Below are 14,462 nucleotides of genomic sequence, written 5' to 3'. Positions count from 1 at the left end.
TTTTTCCATTCCATTCCTTAATTCATTCACTCACACATTCATCAAGCGTTTATTAAATATATAATCTATATTATTTATTCATTCTGATTCAAATACTTGCAACTTCAGAATGTCAGGAATTTTTCTAGGTCCCAGTAATTCAGCAGTGAACAAGACAATGAAGGTCCTTGCTCTTGTGAAGTTTACTTTCTAATAGGGGAAACACAGATAATGAGTAAGTAACTAGCAGGATAACTTCAAATGGTGTTAAGTACGCTGAGAAAAGGATGGAGAATGACTCAACGAGAGATGCTACTTTCAATGGGGAGGTTTATGGAATGCCTCTGAGGAGGTGATATTTAAACTGAGACCTGAGTGAAGAAGAATTAGCAGCCTGAAGATTTGGAAGCATACTGTGTCAAGTCGAGGGAGAAGCAACTACAAATCGGTGGCAACGGGTTACGCATGTCTTGGGACCAAAGAAGAAGACCAGTGGGGCTGAGTTACAGTGAGCAAAAGGAAAATAGCACCATATGAAATCATGGAGTTTGGCAGAGTCACATATGTAAGGCCCTGTAGATGCTGCTGAATGTGTTGAATTTTATTGAGAGTACAATGAAGATTTTGGATGGTTTTTAAAATAGGAGTGAGGCGAGCTGATTTGCATTTTTCAAAAAGATCTTTCTGGCTGCTTTGAGGAGAATGGATTGTAGGGGAGCACTCGAGGAGGGCAGTTAAGAGGCTGAGTGAGAAATGATAGTTTTAGAGTTGGGGGCGAGGGGGAGTGTGAGTAGGGTGGCAGAGATGGTGAGATGAAATTAGAATGCTTTAAAGTAGAGCCTACAGGACTTGCTGGTGGATTGGATATGGGACGTAATGGAATGAAAATAATCAAGCTTGACTTTCAGGTTTTTTGAGTTTGTTTTGCTTTCACTTGAGTAGTTGGTGACACCATGGCTGATGTTACTGTGTACTGACAGGACAGACTAGGAGAAATTTTTGTCGGGGAGAGGAGAAGGAAATACAGAAAACTTGTGTTTGTCTATGCTAAGTTTGAGATGCCTGTGTAAACATCTAAGTGGTGGTGTTAATTAGGCAGTTGGAAATATGAATGTAGAGTGGGAGGAGAGTTCTGGACGTTGGTCTGAGACTCTGAAGAGCTGCCTTTTTATCCTGTCTCTACCACACAGTTGTTACTGAGACAAGTCAGTGAGACACTTGAGTCACAGTGTCGTCGGCTTAAAGAAGTAATAAAGGTATTTGTTAGGCCAGGCTGTGTGTATGGCGGGAGAATCCTGTTTATTTATGTATCCATTCATCAAGTATGCACTGAGCATTTATCACAGCACTGTCTTAGCTGTGAAGGATAATGAAGACTTAGGCCCTGCTATCAGGCTGCTTATAGTCCAGTGGAAGAGTTAGTGAAATAAGCAGATGTAACAACTGCTGTGATACAGAGACTCACAGAGCTCTCTGTGAGCACAGAAAAGGGGGGGCAAGAGATCAAGAGAGGCTCCCCAGAGCAGTGGCATTTCAGCTGGTGTGGAAAAAATGACCAGAGGTTAATCAGCCAAGAAAAGAAGGGAAAGAGCCTCTGGGCAGAAGGAGCAACATGAGCAAGGTGGGAGGTGAGAGGGAGGGGACAGCAGGGCCGGGCACCGAGTCAGGTTTAGTGGTACCGCAGCATCGTGAGTAGAGGGCGGGGCGTGGTGAGAAAGCACGACTGGAAACGGAGGTGGGTGTGAGATCGCTGAGGAGTTTGGATTTTTATATGTACTGGGTGATTAACTGTGGAAGAACTTTAAGCACTTAGGTGAGTGCCGTGGATCAGATCTGCATTCTAGAAAGATCACTCGGGGGACAGAAATGAAGAAGGGATTAGAGAGGCAGGGAAGACATACCTTAACCCAGGCAAGTAGTGCTTCCAGATTTAACTAATTTCAAAGTGTGCTTCCTGGTGTATTATGTATAGTGCAGGGGAGCATGTGTTAAATGCCAGAGGTGTGCAGGAGCAGAGGAGGGTGGAACTGGAAGGCAGTCTGGGGCAGGTCATGGCCTTGTGTGGTCACGTGAGCTCACTCTCAGTGCATTCTTGGAGGGCACTATGTAGCCTACTGGGGAGTTCTTACTTTCTCTTACAGGCAGTATTAGGAAACCAGAAGATTTTGAACTTGAATGACACAGTGACTGGCAAGAAAGGCATGAGGTTGAAGGACTTGGATTATGTTTGTAGCTTGAATAGTAGAAAGGAAGAGATGATAGAGACATTTCCTGCCCCACTGATCGAGGCCTTCTGGTAGAACCAACCATGTTCTTCAGTTTTTCCTTCTTCCCAAAGCTTCCCTCAGTCCTATTTGTATGCTTACAAGTTTGGAAAGTATTCAGTATTTACTATAGACTGTTGATAATCATGAAGGACTTCATGCTAGTGCTTAAGAGGAGGAGCACTTTTTAACTTAAAACCCACAAAGGATGGAGCACCTTTGCCAGCTGTGCATCTCTGATGTGATCCAGATACCAGGCTGTCTCTTTAGGTCAATTCTGAAAGAGATTGGGAATACCAGACCACCTGACCTGCCTCTTGAGAAATGGGTATGCAGGTCAGGAAGCAACAGTTAGAACTGGACATGGAACAACAGACTGGTTCCAAATAGGAAAAGGAGTACGTCAAGGCTGTATATTGTCACCCTGTTTATTTAACTTATATGCAGAATACATCATGATAAACACTGGACTGGAAGAAACACAAGCTGGAATCAAGATTGCCAGGAGAAATATCAATAACCTCAGATATGCAGATGATACCACCCTTATGGCAGAAAGTAAAGAGGAATTAAAAAGCCTCTTGATGAAAGTGAAAGTGGAGAGTGAAAAAGTTGGCTTAAAGCTCAACATTCAGAAAAGGAAGATCATGGCATCCGGTCCCATCACTTCATGGGAAATAGATAGGGAAACAGTGGAAACGGTGTCAGACTTTATTTTTCTGGGCTCCAAAATCACTGCAGATGGTGATTGCAGCCATGAAGTTAAACGATGCTTACTCCTTGGAAGGAAAGTTATGACCAGCCTAGATAGCATATTGAAAAGCAGAGACATTACTTTGCCAACAAAGGTCCGTCTAGTCAAGGCTATGGTTTTTCCTGTGGTCATGTATGGATGTGAGAATTGGACTGTGAAGAAGGCTGAGCGCCAAAGAATTGATGCTTTTGAACTGTGGTGTTGGAGAAGACTCTTGAGAGTCCCTTGGATTGCAAGGAGATCCAACCAGTCCATTCTGAAGGAGATCAGCCCTGGGATTTCTTTGGAAGGAATGATGCTCAAGCTGAAACTCCAGTACTCTGGCCACCTCATGCGAAGAGTTGACTCATTGGAAAAGACTCTGAAGCTGGGAGGGATTGGGGGCAGGAGGAGAAGGGGACGACAGAGGATGAGATGGCTGGGTGGCATCACTGACTCGATGGATGTGAGTTTGAGTGAACTTCGGGAGTTGGTGATAGACAGGGAGGCCTGGCGTGCTGCGATTCATGGGGTCTCAAAGAATCGGACACGACGGAGCAACTGAACTGAACTGAAGGAGAAGAAAGGGCATTTCAAGCAGAGCCAGCGTCTCAATTAGTGCTGTCGTGTGCTTGCTGTCTCTCACTGGCTGAGGGAATGGAGGGAGGGTGGCTGGTTTTCTAAGTAATGGAACGTTTTGATGACTACTTCTTAGTGTGGGCCACTGCAAGAATTGCTTCTTACTCTCAGGGAGCAGCAGCGGTCTCAGGGGTAACTGGTAGTAGCCAATGTAAATAAGTTCTGTTGGTTTCAGGTGGCTTTCCCAGTTCTTCTGGATTCTTCTGCAACATCATTCCCACTGTTTTGTTCAAGTGAGAGTTACTCAGCCTCTGTGTATTTCCAAAGCATGCGCTTTATGTCTAGTGCTAGGTGTGACATGTGAGGGAGATGCTGAACAAGTAAGGCATTATTCTTGCCTTCAAAGCAGTTAAAAGCAGTAATGTCCACCTAACATTTACTGAACATGTGCAGTGCATCAGATTATGTGCTAGTTCTTTGAAATGTGAAAGTGAGTAAGATTCAGATGATTATCAGACCACTTTGGATTGCTAAATGGGAGAAAATATTTGTAAACCATATTTCTGATGAGGGATTTATATTTGGGATATGTAATGAGCTCTTACCAGTTAATAAGAAAAAGGTAAATAATCCAGTAAAAATGATCTGACTAGACCTTTTTCAAAAGAAAATACACAAATGGCCAATAAGCACTTGAAAAGATGTTGAACATCGTTAGCCATCAGAGAAATGCAAATCAAAACCACGATACAACTTCATGCCCAATATGATGCTATAATCAAAAAGATGTAATAACAGGTGTTGTAGATGTAGAAAAATTGGACTCCTCATGCACTGCTAGTGGCAACGTAAATGGTCAGCCGCTGTGGAGAACAGTTTGGCAGTACCTCAAAAGGTTAAGCATAGAGTTGCCAAAAGACCCAGTAGTTCCACTCTAGAAATCTACTTGAGAAATAAAAACATATGTCTCCATAAAAACTTACATACGAATGTTCATAGCAGTATTATAATAGCCAAAAAGTAGATGGCTCAAATGTCTATCAACTGGTAAATGGATACATAAAATGTATATCCATATAGTAGAAGATTACCTGTTACAAAAAAGGAGTGAACTACTGATACATGCTGTATCATGATACATGGATAATCCTTGAAAAACATTATGCTACCTGTTATGCTACATAAAAGAAGCCAGTAAGTAAAGACAGCATATTGTGTGAGTTCATTTATATGAAAAATCCAGAACAGACAAATCTATAGAGATATAAAGTAGATTAGGGGTTGCTTAGAGCCTGGTGGGCTGCCATCTATGGGGTCGCACAGATTTGGACACAACTGAGGCAACTTAGCAGCAGCAGGTCTAGGGACAAGAATGGGGAGTTGGCCAGTGAGCTTTGAGCTTTCTTTATAGTGTGATGGAAATGATTTAAAAGAAGATGGCTGTACAACTTTATAAATATATGAACAGTCAGTGAATTGTGCACCTGAGATGGATGCTATGCCTTAATAAAGCCTTAAAAGTAAAAGATCCTTGACCTCAAGATGATTAGAGATAAAAACAGACTCAGAAACAAGTATTATATTAAATGCAATAAATATGACCTTAGAGATTTGTGCAAATTGTAAATTTCTGGAGAACAGAGGAGGAAGGGAACTACTCTCTGCCTGAGGAGATCTGCTAGACTCTAAGCTCATTGAGAGTGAGAGCTGTTATTTATTTATTATTGTATTCCCTGTCTAGAGCATAGCATGATCAGTTAACAGTTGTTGAATGGGGGTGTGAGTGAATAAAGTTGGAGAATATGTCACAAAGGAGGTGATATTTGAGCTGCATCTTAAGGAATAGAAATGAACTAGAGAGTGAAGGTCAGGAAAGAATTCTAGGAAGAGAAGACAGCAGCAGCCAAAGCACTGAGGGAGAAAAGGGAGGAGCACGTTAGAGTGGTAGGTGATGGAGTGAGGCTGGAGTGAAAGGCGGTGTTGAGATAAGTAGCTGGTTGTACCAGATGATGAAGTGCCTTGTGTGTCATACCAAGGAGTTTTGGACTTTAATCCAAAGGCAGTAGAAAATTGTCATAGTTGTCAGAGTAGGGGGCTGATGCAGTCAGATGGTGTCTGATAAAGATTACTGTGGCTGCTTCTGTTATGAATTGTTCTGGCAGAGAGGGCACCTTGGAAGTGACTGCACGTCTAGGAGACAGCACAAGATAAAGTCTGGACCAACGAGGTGTGGCAATGAAAATCTGGAGGAAGATTTCATAGGTGGGTGGATATTCCAGACACATGGGCTTTAGGAGTTTCATAGTTTTGGTCCGGAAGGGCTTCTGGAAGAGGTGACATCTGGGTTGGTCTTTAAGGATGGGTAGAAAAGTAAAGAGTGTGTGGAAAGCTGGAGTGCAGGTAGGAGAGAGAGAGGAGGACCAGGTGGAGAGGAAGCCAGTTGGAGAAATAGAAATTTTATGAGGTAGGAATTGAAGAACCCAGGAAGTGAGCATTAAATGCCCCCAAATTTGATGATTGTTGAATGTGAGAGAGGTCATTAAATATTCCTTCCACTTCTGTAGAAATTTGAAAAGTTGGTTTTAAAAAGCTTTCCAGTTAGCTGGCCTGGAGCATGCGCTTTTCTGGTGATAGTGGGAGGGGTGGAGTGGTGGGCAGACAGCAGCCACAGCAGTTATCCCAGCCAGCGTCTGCTCTCACTCCGCTGCCCAGTGTGCTGTCCATGGCAGGCTTCACGGTTTGACTACGCATGACCAATGTCTTCATGGTCCCCAGATGACTTATGAGGTAATGAAAAATGAGATAATTGCACTTTAATTAATTGGCCTTGAATTCTTGCTAGGGCTAAGGAGTTAGAGAAGAATGTGAACAAGAAGGAAAGTGGGAGTTACAAATATGCGTAGGCCATGAAACTTTGGACTTGACGTGTTATCCTAATCACTCAGCAGGCCATGGTATCTTTCCCCAAGAGACAGAGACAGCTAGCATGATGGTTTTGCTGTATTCATAACAGGCTCAGAAACTAGCTAATCTCTCCTTTCTCTGGGCTTACACAGCATTTTGTTTATGTGTCAGTGGTTATCTTGATCATATTGTGTTTAATAGTCTGTCTGCCCTCTACCCCTTGGACTGTGACTACCGCAAGGGCAAAGGTTGGACTTAGTCATCTCTAATGTTTTGTGAAAGAGTGATGTGTCTAGCTGCATGGTTGCTCAGTCTCTGACTTGAAAGGATCAGTTGAGACCTCTCAAGTGCCAGGTTGCCCTGGTGGATGGGGTTCCAGAGTTTAGGGCCCTTTGCAGTTAACAGGTACTTGAAGCTAGGGCAAGAGGCCATCTTCCAAGTGATGGATATTTCTGATGCATGGTCGTTGCTTGGTAAATTTTCATTGACTTAATTTGGTAGCATCCTGTTATATCACATCTCACCACAGTAGAGGCATTTGCTTTCACTTCTGTGGTAACTAAGGAAACTGTGGCAGTCTAGAAAGTCGGAGTATTATAGCTGACTCCAAAGCTTTGGAGTTAGATTTGGCATGAATTATTACAGTATTTTACCTTTAATGGACCTTGAAAATCACTTAAGCCCACCTCTTCGTTTTATATTTGGGGAAACTGAGGCGTGGAGAGACGTGCCTTGTTTGTTGACATATAGCAAGTAAATAGCTATGCCAAATGAGGACTTACAACTTTTTCTTATCACTGAGGAAGGTGGTTGTTGCTCTGGAGCCACGTAAAAGCCAAGGAAATAAGGCATTCCACATGAGCTAGTTTTCCTATCCAGCCTGCCCATGTTCTCCTTTTGTTGGAAACCTGTTTGGGGAAAACAGAATGTCTACATGTAGCCACATGATAGCCTACTTTTTCATTCTTTCTTCTCTCACTCTGCTTTATTTTTCTTCATAACACTGCTACCAGAAATTATTTCATATTAATCATAAATATATATTTACTTGCATATTTATTATCTGTCTTCTTCCTTAGATGGTTTTATAAGGGAAGAGACTTGTTTTATGATTGTCTTGTGCTTGAATGAATGAGCAGATGAACAGATACTTTTTGGCTGTCCCCAAGATGCCAAGCACATGCTTCCTAGGACTTTGCCATTTGCAGGTCATGACATGTCTGTTTCTTTGTTTGGGATTGATCATTCTTGAATATATCTAAACCTTCCTTAAACATAGAATACACATTATTGGCAAATGACTGTCCAGTAACTTTATAGTGCTCATATGAGTAGAGAATGAGGTTACCTTTTTTTGTGGATTTAGATGGTATAAGATTTAGCCACTTGATCAGTTAAACCCAGTAGAGGACAGAATCTTGGAAGTGGTAGAGCAATGTGACTTGGCAGCCGGGGAGAGAATTCTTGGTGCATAGCTGTGGAGAGACAGCAGGATTCAGGGCTGACTTACCCAGTAGGCACAGTGCCCAGGGGCCCATAAAAATGTCTTAATTTCTTTTAATCAGAAGAGAAAAATGGATATAATCCACCTTGGATTGTACATCTTTATATTAATGCAGTTATAAAATATATTTTGAAATACTTAAAAAAATTTTTATTTTTATTTATTTTTGGCTGTGCTAGGTCTTCATTTCTGTGCACGGGCTTTCTCTAGTTGCAGCAAGTAGGCACCGCTCTCTAGTTGCAGTGCATGGGCTTCGCACTGTAGCGGCTTCTTGTGCAGAGCATGGGCTCCAGAGTGTGGGCTTCAGTAGTCTCACACACAGGCTCAGTAGTTTTGATGCATGGACTTAGTTGCCGCTCGGCATGTGTAACCTCCACAGCGCAGGAATTGAACCTGTGTCCCCTGCATTGGCAGGCAGATTCTTAACCACTGGACCACCAGGGATGTCCCTAATATATATATTTTTAACGTAGGAAGGGTTCCACAAAGGCGAAAGTACCTAGGGCCCATGAAAGTCATAATGTGGCCCTCGCATGACCTTGTGGCTAGTCATTGGCTTGGCCATTTGAGGCCCAAAGCTTTGACTCTGATTTCGTCCTTAAGGTCTGCGAGTCTTTCCCCATCACTCCTGTCCCTGTCCCCCATAATGTCATTTTTAGTGAGTGATGTTCTCCTTTATACCTCACTTGTGTGTTTTGTAAAATGGAAGAGTTGTGCTCCCTCTACTGAGTAAATGCTTTTAAAACAGCCTAATTGTTTTGTTTTTCATCTGTCTTCTCAAGGGCAGGAAAAAATGTCTGGTTCATCTTTGTATCTCCATGACTAGCCAGAACCTACACATTTAGTACACAAGTCCCTTAAATGAGAGTTGAATAAAAGAATAAATGTATCAACTTTACAGATAGCTTCAGAGGCTTTCTTTCTCTGTAGTATGCTTTACATACATTCTTTCAGTTCGTTCAGTCGCTCAGTCGTGTCCGACTTTGTGACCCCATGAACCACAGCATGACAGGCCTCCCTGTCCGTCACCAACTCCCGGAGTTTCCCCAAACTCATGTCCATTGAGTCAGTGATGCCATCCAAACATCTCATCCTCTGTCGTCCCCTTCTCCTGCTTTCAGTCTTTCCCAACATCAGGGTCTTTTCAAATGAGTCAGCTCTTCACATCAAGTGGCCAAAGTATTGGAGTTTCAGCTTCAACATCAGTCCTTCCAATGAACACCCAGGACTGATCTCCTTTAGGATGGACTGGTTGGATCTCTTTGCACTCCATGGGACTCTCAAGAGTCTTCTCCAACACCACAGTTCAAAAGCATCAATTCTTCGGTGCTCAGCTTTCTTTTTAGTCCAATCCTCACATCCATACATGACTACTGGAAAAACCATAGCCCTTGATGAGACGGACCTTTGTTGACAAAGTAATGTCTCTGCTTTTGAATATGCTATCTAGGTTGGTCATAACTTTCCAAGGAGCAAGCGTCTTTTAATTTCATGGCTGCAGTTACCATCTGCAGTGATTTTGGAGCCCAAAAAAATAAAGTCCGACACTGTTTCCACTGTTTCCCCATCTATTTGCCATGAAGTGACGGGACTGGATGCCATGATCTTAGTTTTCTGAATGTTGAGCTTTAAGATAACTTTTTCACTCTCCTCTTTCGCTTTCATCAAGAGGCTCTTTAGTTCTTCACTTTCTGCCATAAGGGTGGTATCATCTGCATATCTGAGGTTATTGATACTTCTCCCAGCAATCTTGATCCCAGCTTGTGCTTCCTCCAGCCCAGCGTTTCTCATGATGTACTCTGCATATGAGTTAAATAAGCAGGGTGACAGTATACAGACTTGACGTACTCCTTTTCCTATTTGGAACCAGTCTCTTGTTCCATGTTCAGTTCTAACTGTTGCTTCCTGACCTGCATACAGGTTTCTCAAGAGGCAGGTCAGGTGGTCTGGTATTCCCATCTCTTTCAGAATTTCCCACAGTTTATTGTGATCCACACAGTCAAATAAAGACTATTGGCATAGTCAATAAAGCAGAAATAGATGTTTTTCTGGAACTCTCTTGCTTTTTCCATGATCCAGCAGATGTTGGCAATTTGATCTCTGGTTCCTCTGCCTTTTCTAAAACCAGCTTGAACATCTAGAAGTTCACGGTTCACATATTGCTGAAGCCTGGCTTGGAGAATTTTGAGCATTACTTTACTAGCATGTGAGGTGAGTGCAGTTGTGCGGTAGTTTGAGCATTCTTTGGCTTTGCCTTTCTTTGGGATTGGAAGAAAACTGATCTTTTCCAGTCCTGTGGCCACTGCTGAGTTTTCCAAATTTGCTAGCATAGTGAGTGCAGCACTTTCACAGCATCATCTTCCAGGATTTGAAATAGCTCAACTGGAATTCCATCACCTCCACTAGCTTTGTTCGTAGTGATGCTTTCTAAGGCCCACTTGACTTCACAGCCCAGGATGTCTGGCTCTAGATCAGTGATCACACCATCATGATTATCTTGGTCGTGAAGATCTTTTTTGTACAGTTCTTCTGTGTATTCTTGCCACCTCTTCTTAATATCTTCTGCTTCTGTTCAACTCCATACCATTTCTGTCCTTTATTAAGCCCATCTTTGCATGAAATGTTCCCTTGGTATCTCTAATTTTCCTGAAGAGATCTCTGGTCTTTCTCATTCTATTTTTTCCCTCTATTTCTTTGCATTGATCGCTGAGGAAGGCTTTCTTATCTCTCCTTGCTATTCTTTAGAACTCTGCATTCAAATGGGTATACCTTTCCTTTTCTCCTTTGCTTTTTGCTTCTCTTCTTTTCACAGCTATTTATAAGGCCTCCTCAGAGAGCCATTTTGCTTTTTTGCATTTCTTTTTCTTGGGGATGGTCTTGATCCCTGTCTCCTGTACAATATCATGAACCTCCATCCATAGTTCATCAGACACTCTGTCTATCAAATCTAGTCCCTTAAATCTATTTCTCACTTCCACTGTATAGTCATAAGGGATTTGATTTAGGTCATACCTGAATGGTCTAGTGGTTTTCCCCACTTTTTTCAATTTCAGTCTGAATTTGGCAATAAGGAGTTCATGATCTGAGCCACAGTCAGCTGCTGGTCTTGTTTTTGCTGACTGTATAGAGCTTCTCCATCTTTGGCTGCAAAGAATATTATCAGTCTGATTTCGGTGTTGACCATCTGGTGATGTCCATGTGTAGAGTCTTCTCTTGTGTTGTTGGAAGTGGGTGTTTGCTATGACCAGTGCGTTCTCTTGGCAAAACTCTATTAGGCTTTGCCCTGCTTTATTCTGCACTCCAAGGCCAAATTTACCTGTTACTCCAGGTATTTCTTGACTTCCTACTTTTGCATTCCAGTCCCCTGTAATGAAAAAGACATCTTTTTTGGATGTTAGTTCTGAAAGGTCTTATAGGCCTGATATTGTATATATGGTATTATGTATGTCCAGCTATCTTTTCAGAGGTTCTGTCAGCAAAATATATAGAGCTGTGTGGACACTTAAGAAAATAATGTGGGAAACAAGGGTGTTGTGCCATCTTAGAGAGTTAAGAGCCAATGTGAACAGTCAGGTCCACAGGGAAAATGAATAGTCTTTTTACCAAATGATGCTGAGACAGCTAGATAGCCACAGGCAAAAGAATGAAGTTGGACCCCCTCCATTGCACCATATAAAAAAATTGACTCAAAACAGGCCAGTGAGTGGAGGGGGACAGACCAATGACGTAAATGTAATAACTAAAAATATAAAACTCTTAGAAGAAAAGATAGTTATAAATCACTGTCAAATTAGACAGTAGTTTCTTAGATATGAAACCAAAAGCAAAAGCAGTAAAAGAAAAAGAAAATTGTACTTCATCAAAATGAAAAACTTTTGTATTGCAAAGGACATCACCAAAAAAAAATAAAAAGAGAACCCACAGAATGGGAGAAGGGGATTTACCTGGTGGCCCAGATGGTAAAGAGTCTGCCTGCAATGTGGGAGACCTGGGTTTGATCCCTGGGTTGGGAAGATCCCCTGGAGGAGGGCATGGCAACCCACTCCAGTATTCTTGCCTGGAGAATTCCATGGACAGAGGAGCCTGGCGGGCTACAGTCCACGGGGTCGCAAAGAGTCGGACATGATTGAGCGCCTAAGCACAGCACAGAATGGGAGAAAGTACTTGCAGGTCATATATCAGATAAAAGACTTTATATCCAGAATATATTAAAAAAAACTTTTATAACTCAACAATAAAAATGTAAATAACCTACTTTTAAAAAATGGACAGAAGGGTTTCAGTATGGCATGTAAGAAGCTTGGAAATCACTATTCTGTCCTAGGAATGAGGAAAAAGCTGAAAAAACTGAAAAATCAACAATTCTTAGATCTTTAAAAAAGTGAGGTCATAGGACAAAGACATACTGCCGACATGAATCACAACTTACAGAAGCAGAAACCTGTGTGGGAACCAGTATTGGTGCAGGGAAACCTGGCTTGTAATAAATTGCTAAAGGCTCAGTGTGGACAACTCAAAGTTACAAACTCCACGGGTACTCATAGTTATTCAGGGCCCCGACAATGACCTTCCAGGTATCTGACAGGTTCTTACATTGAGTATTGAGAAAAATCCCTTTGTGTTTTTGAGGGTGGCAGGGCAGGGAAAGAACCTTTTAAAAATACTCCAGAGCATTCTGTTCTTCTTAAGATCTGCCATCAGGGGAAACTGTTTAACCATAGTCTAACCTTTTGGGGTTTTATCAAAGCCTGACTGATCTAGGGGAAAGAAAATACCCATCTCTGACCAGTTGTAGCTTTTCATGTTGGATAAGGGAAATCCCCAACTCCAGTCCTCTTAAGCCATTGTGCCCCACCTAAGAGGGGTAGGTGAGGCACTGCGAAGCACTTGTGAAGTTCACAGGCGCACACTCACTAAAAGACTGAAACCCAGCCATAGAACTGTAGAAGGCTGCTCCTCCCCAGCATCCTACCACTACAGTACTAAAGCCCTGTTTATAGAAATTCCTTTTACCTCGTATATCATACCCAGCTATCAAAAAATTGCAGGATATATTAAAAGGAAAAACACACAGAAGAGACAGGCCAAGTATCAGAATTAGACCCATCTCTGGCAGGGATGTTGGAATTACTAGACCAGGAATTTAAAATAACTCTGATTGCTGTGCTGCTGCTGCTGCTGCTAAGTCGCTTCAGTCGTGTCCGCTCTGTGCGACCCCATAGACGGCAGCCCACCAGGCTCCCCTGTCCCTGGGATTCTCCAGGCAAGAGCACTGGAGTGGGTTGCCATTATGCTCAAATGGATAAACTAGACAACATGCAAGAACAACTGGGCATTGTACGCAGATAAATTTACATTCTAAGAAGGAATCAAAAAGAAATGTTTAGAGATCAAAAACACCCTGACAGAAATGAAAAATGCCTTTGATGGGCTTATCAATAGACTAGATAAAGCCGAAGAAAGAATCTCCGAGCTTGAGAATATTTCAGTAGAAACCTATAAAAATTAAAAAAAAAAAAAAAGACTTGAAAGAAAATATCCAGGAACTGTGGGACAACTACAAAAGTAAAGGTGTGCTGTTACAGTCTGAATGTTCATGTTCCCCATAAATTCATATGTTGAAATCCTAATCCTAAAGGTATTGGTGTTAGGAGATGGGGCTTTTAGGAAGTGATTAGGTCCTGAGGGCAGAACCCTCATAATTGGAGTCTGTATTCTTCCAGTAGAGGCCCCACAGAGTTTCCTAATCCCTTCCAGCTTGTGCTTGATCCTGGACTTCCACCCTCCAGAAATGTGAGAAGTAAATGTTTGTTGTTTATAAGCCACCTATTCAATGGTACTTTGTTACAGCAACCTGAATAGACAGAGACAGGTGCATCATGGGAATACCAGAAGGAGGAGAGAAACAAATATTTTAAACAATAATGACTGGGAATCTCCTCAAGTTAATGTCAGACACCAAACCACTGATCCAGGAAGTTCAGAAAACACCAAGCAGGATAAATGCCAACACCGTGCCTCCCCTCCCCCCACTACATCTAGGCATATCATTTTTCCAATCATAGAAATTCAGAGACAAAGAAAAAATTCTGAAAGAAGCCAGCAGAGAAAACACTTTACCTATAGAAGAGTAAAGACAAACCCCCATCTGCCTAGATTTCTGTATCCTGAAAATCAGCCTTCAAAAGAGGAGAAATAGGGTTCAGTGGTTAAGAATCCACCTGCCAATGCAGGGGACACAGGTTCAATCCCTGGTCTGGGAAGATTCCACGTGCTGCGGAGCAGCTAAGCCAGTGCACCATGATTCTGAGCCCATGCTTCACAAGAGAAGCGTCCACGTTAAGAAGTCTGTGCACCACAACTAGAGGAGCCCCAGCCCACTGGAACTAGAGAAAGCCCATGTGCAGCAACAAAGACCCAAATAAAATTAAATTAAAAAAGACAGACAAAAATAGAGCAAATTTGTTGCTAGTAGGCCGTCTTGTTTCCGGTGGCACTA

General features: G+C 42.3%; 1 protein-coding gene across 3 annotated transcripts in view; it reads left to right on the top strand.

The window, feature by feature from the left end:
• The window catches only part of RNF121 (ring finger protein 121), a 79,712-nt gene that overhangs the window by 11,652 nt on the left and 53,598 nt on the right, over window positions 1–14,462 (top strand). The gene's annotated exons all lie outside the window — the stretch shown is intronic.

The sequence above is a fragment of the Bubalus bubalis genome, chromosome 16 (assembly GCF_019923935.1).
Source record: "Bubalus bubalis isolate 160015118507 breed Murrah chromosome 16, NDDB_SH_1, whole genome shotgun sequence".
In the NCBI taxonomy this organism is placed as follows: domain Eukaryota; kingdom Metazoa; phylum Chordata; class Mammalia; order Artiodactyla; family Bovidae; genus Bubalus; species Bubalus bubalis.
This window is presented reverse-complemented; position numbering and strand designations above follow the sequence as displayed.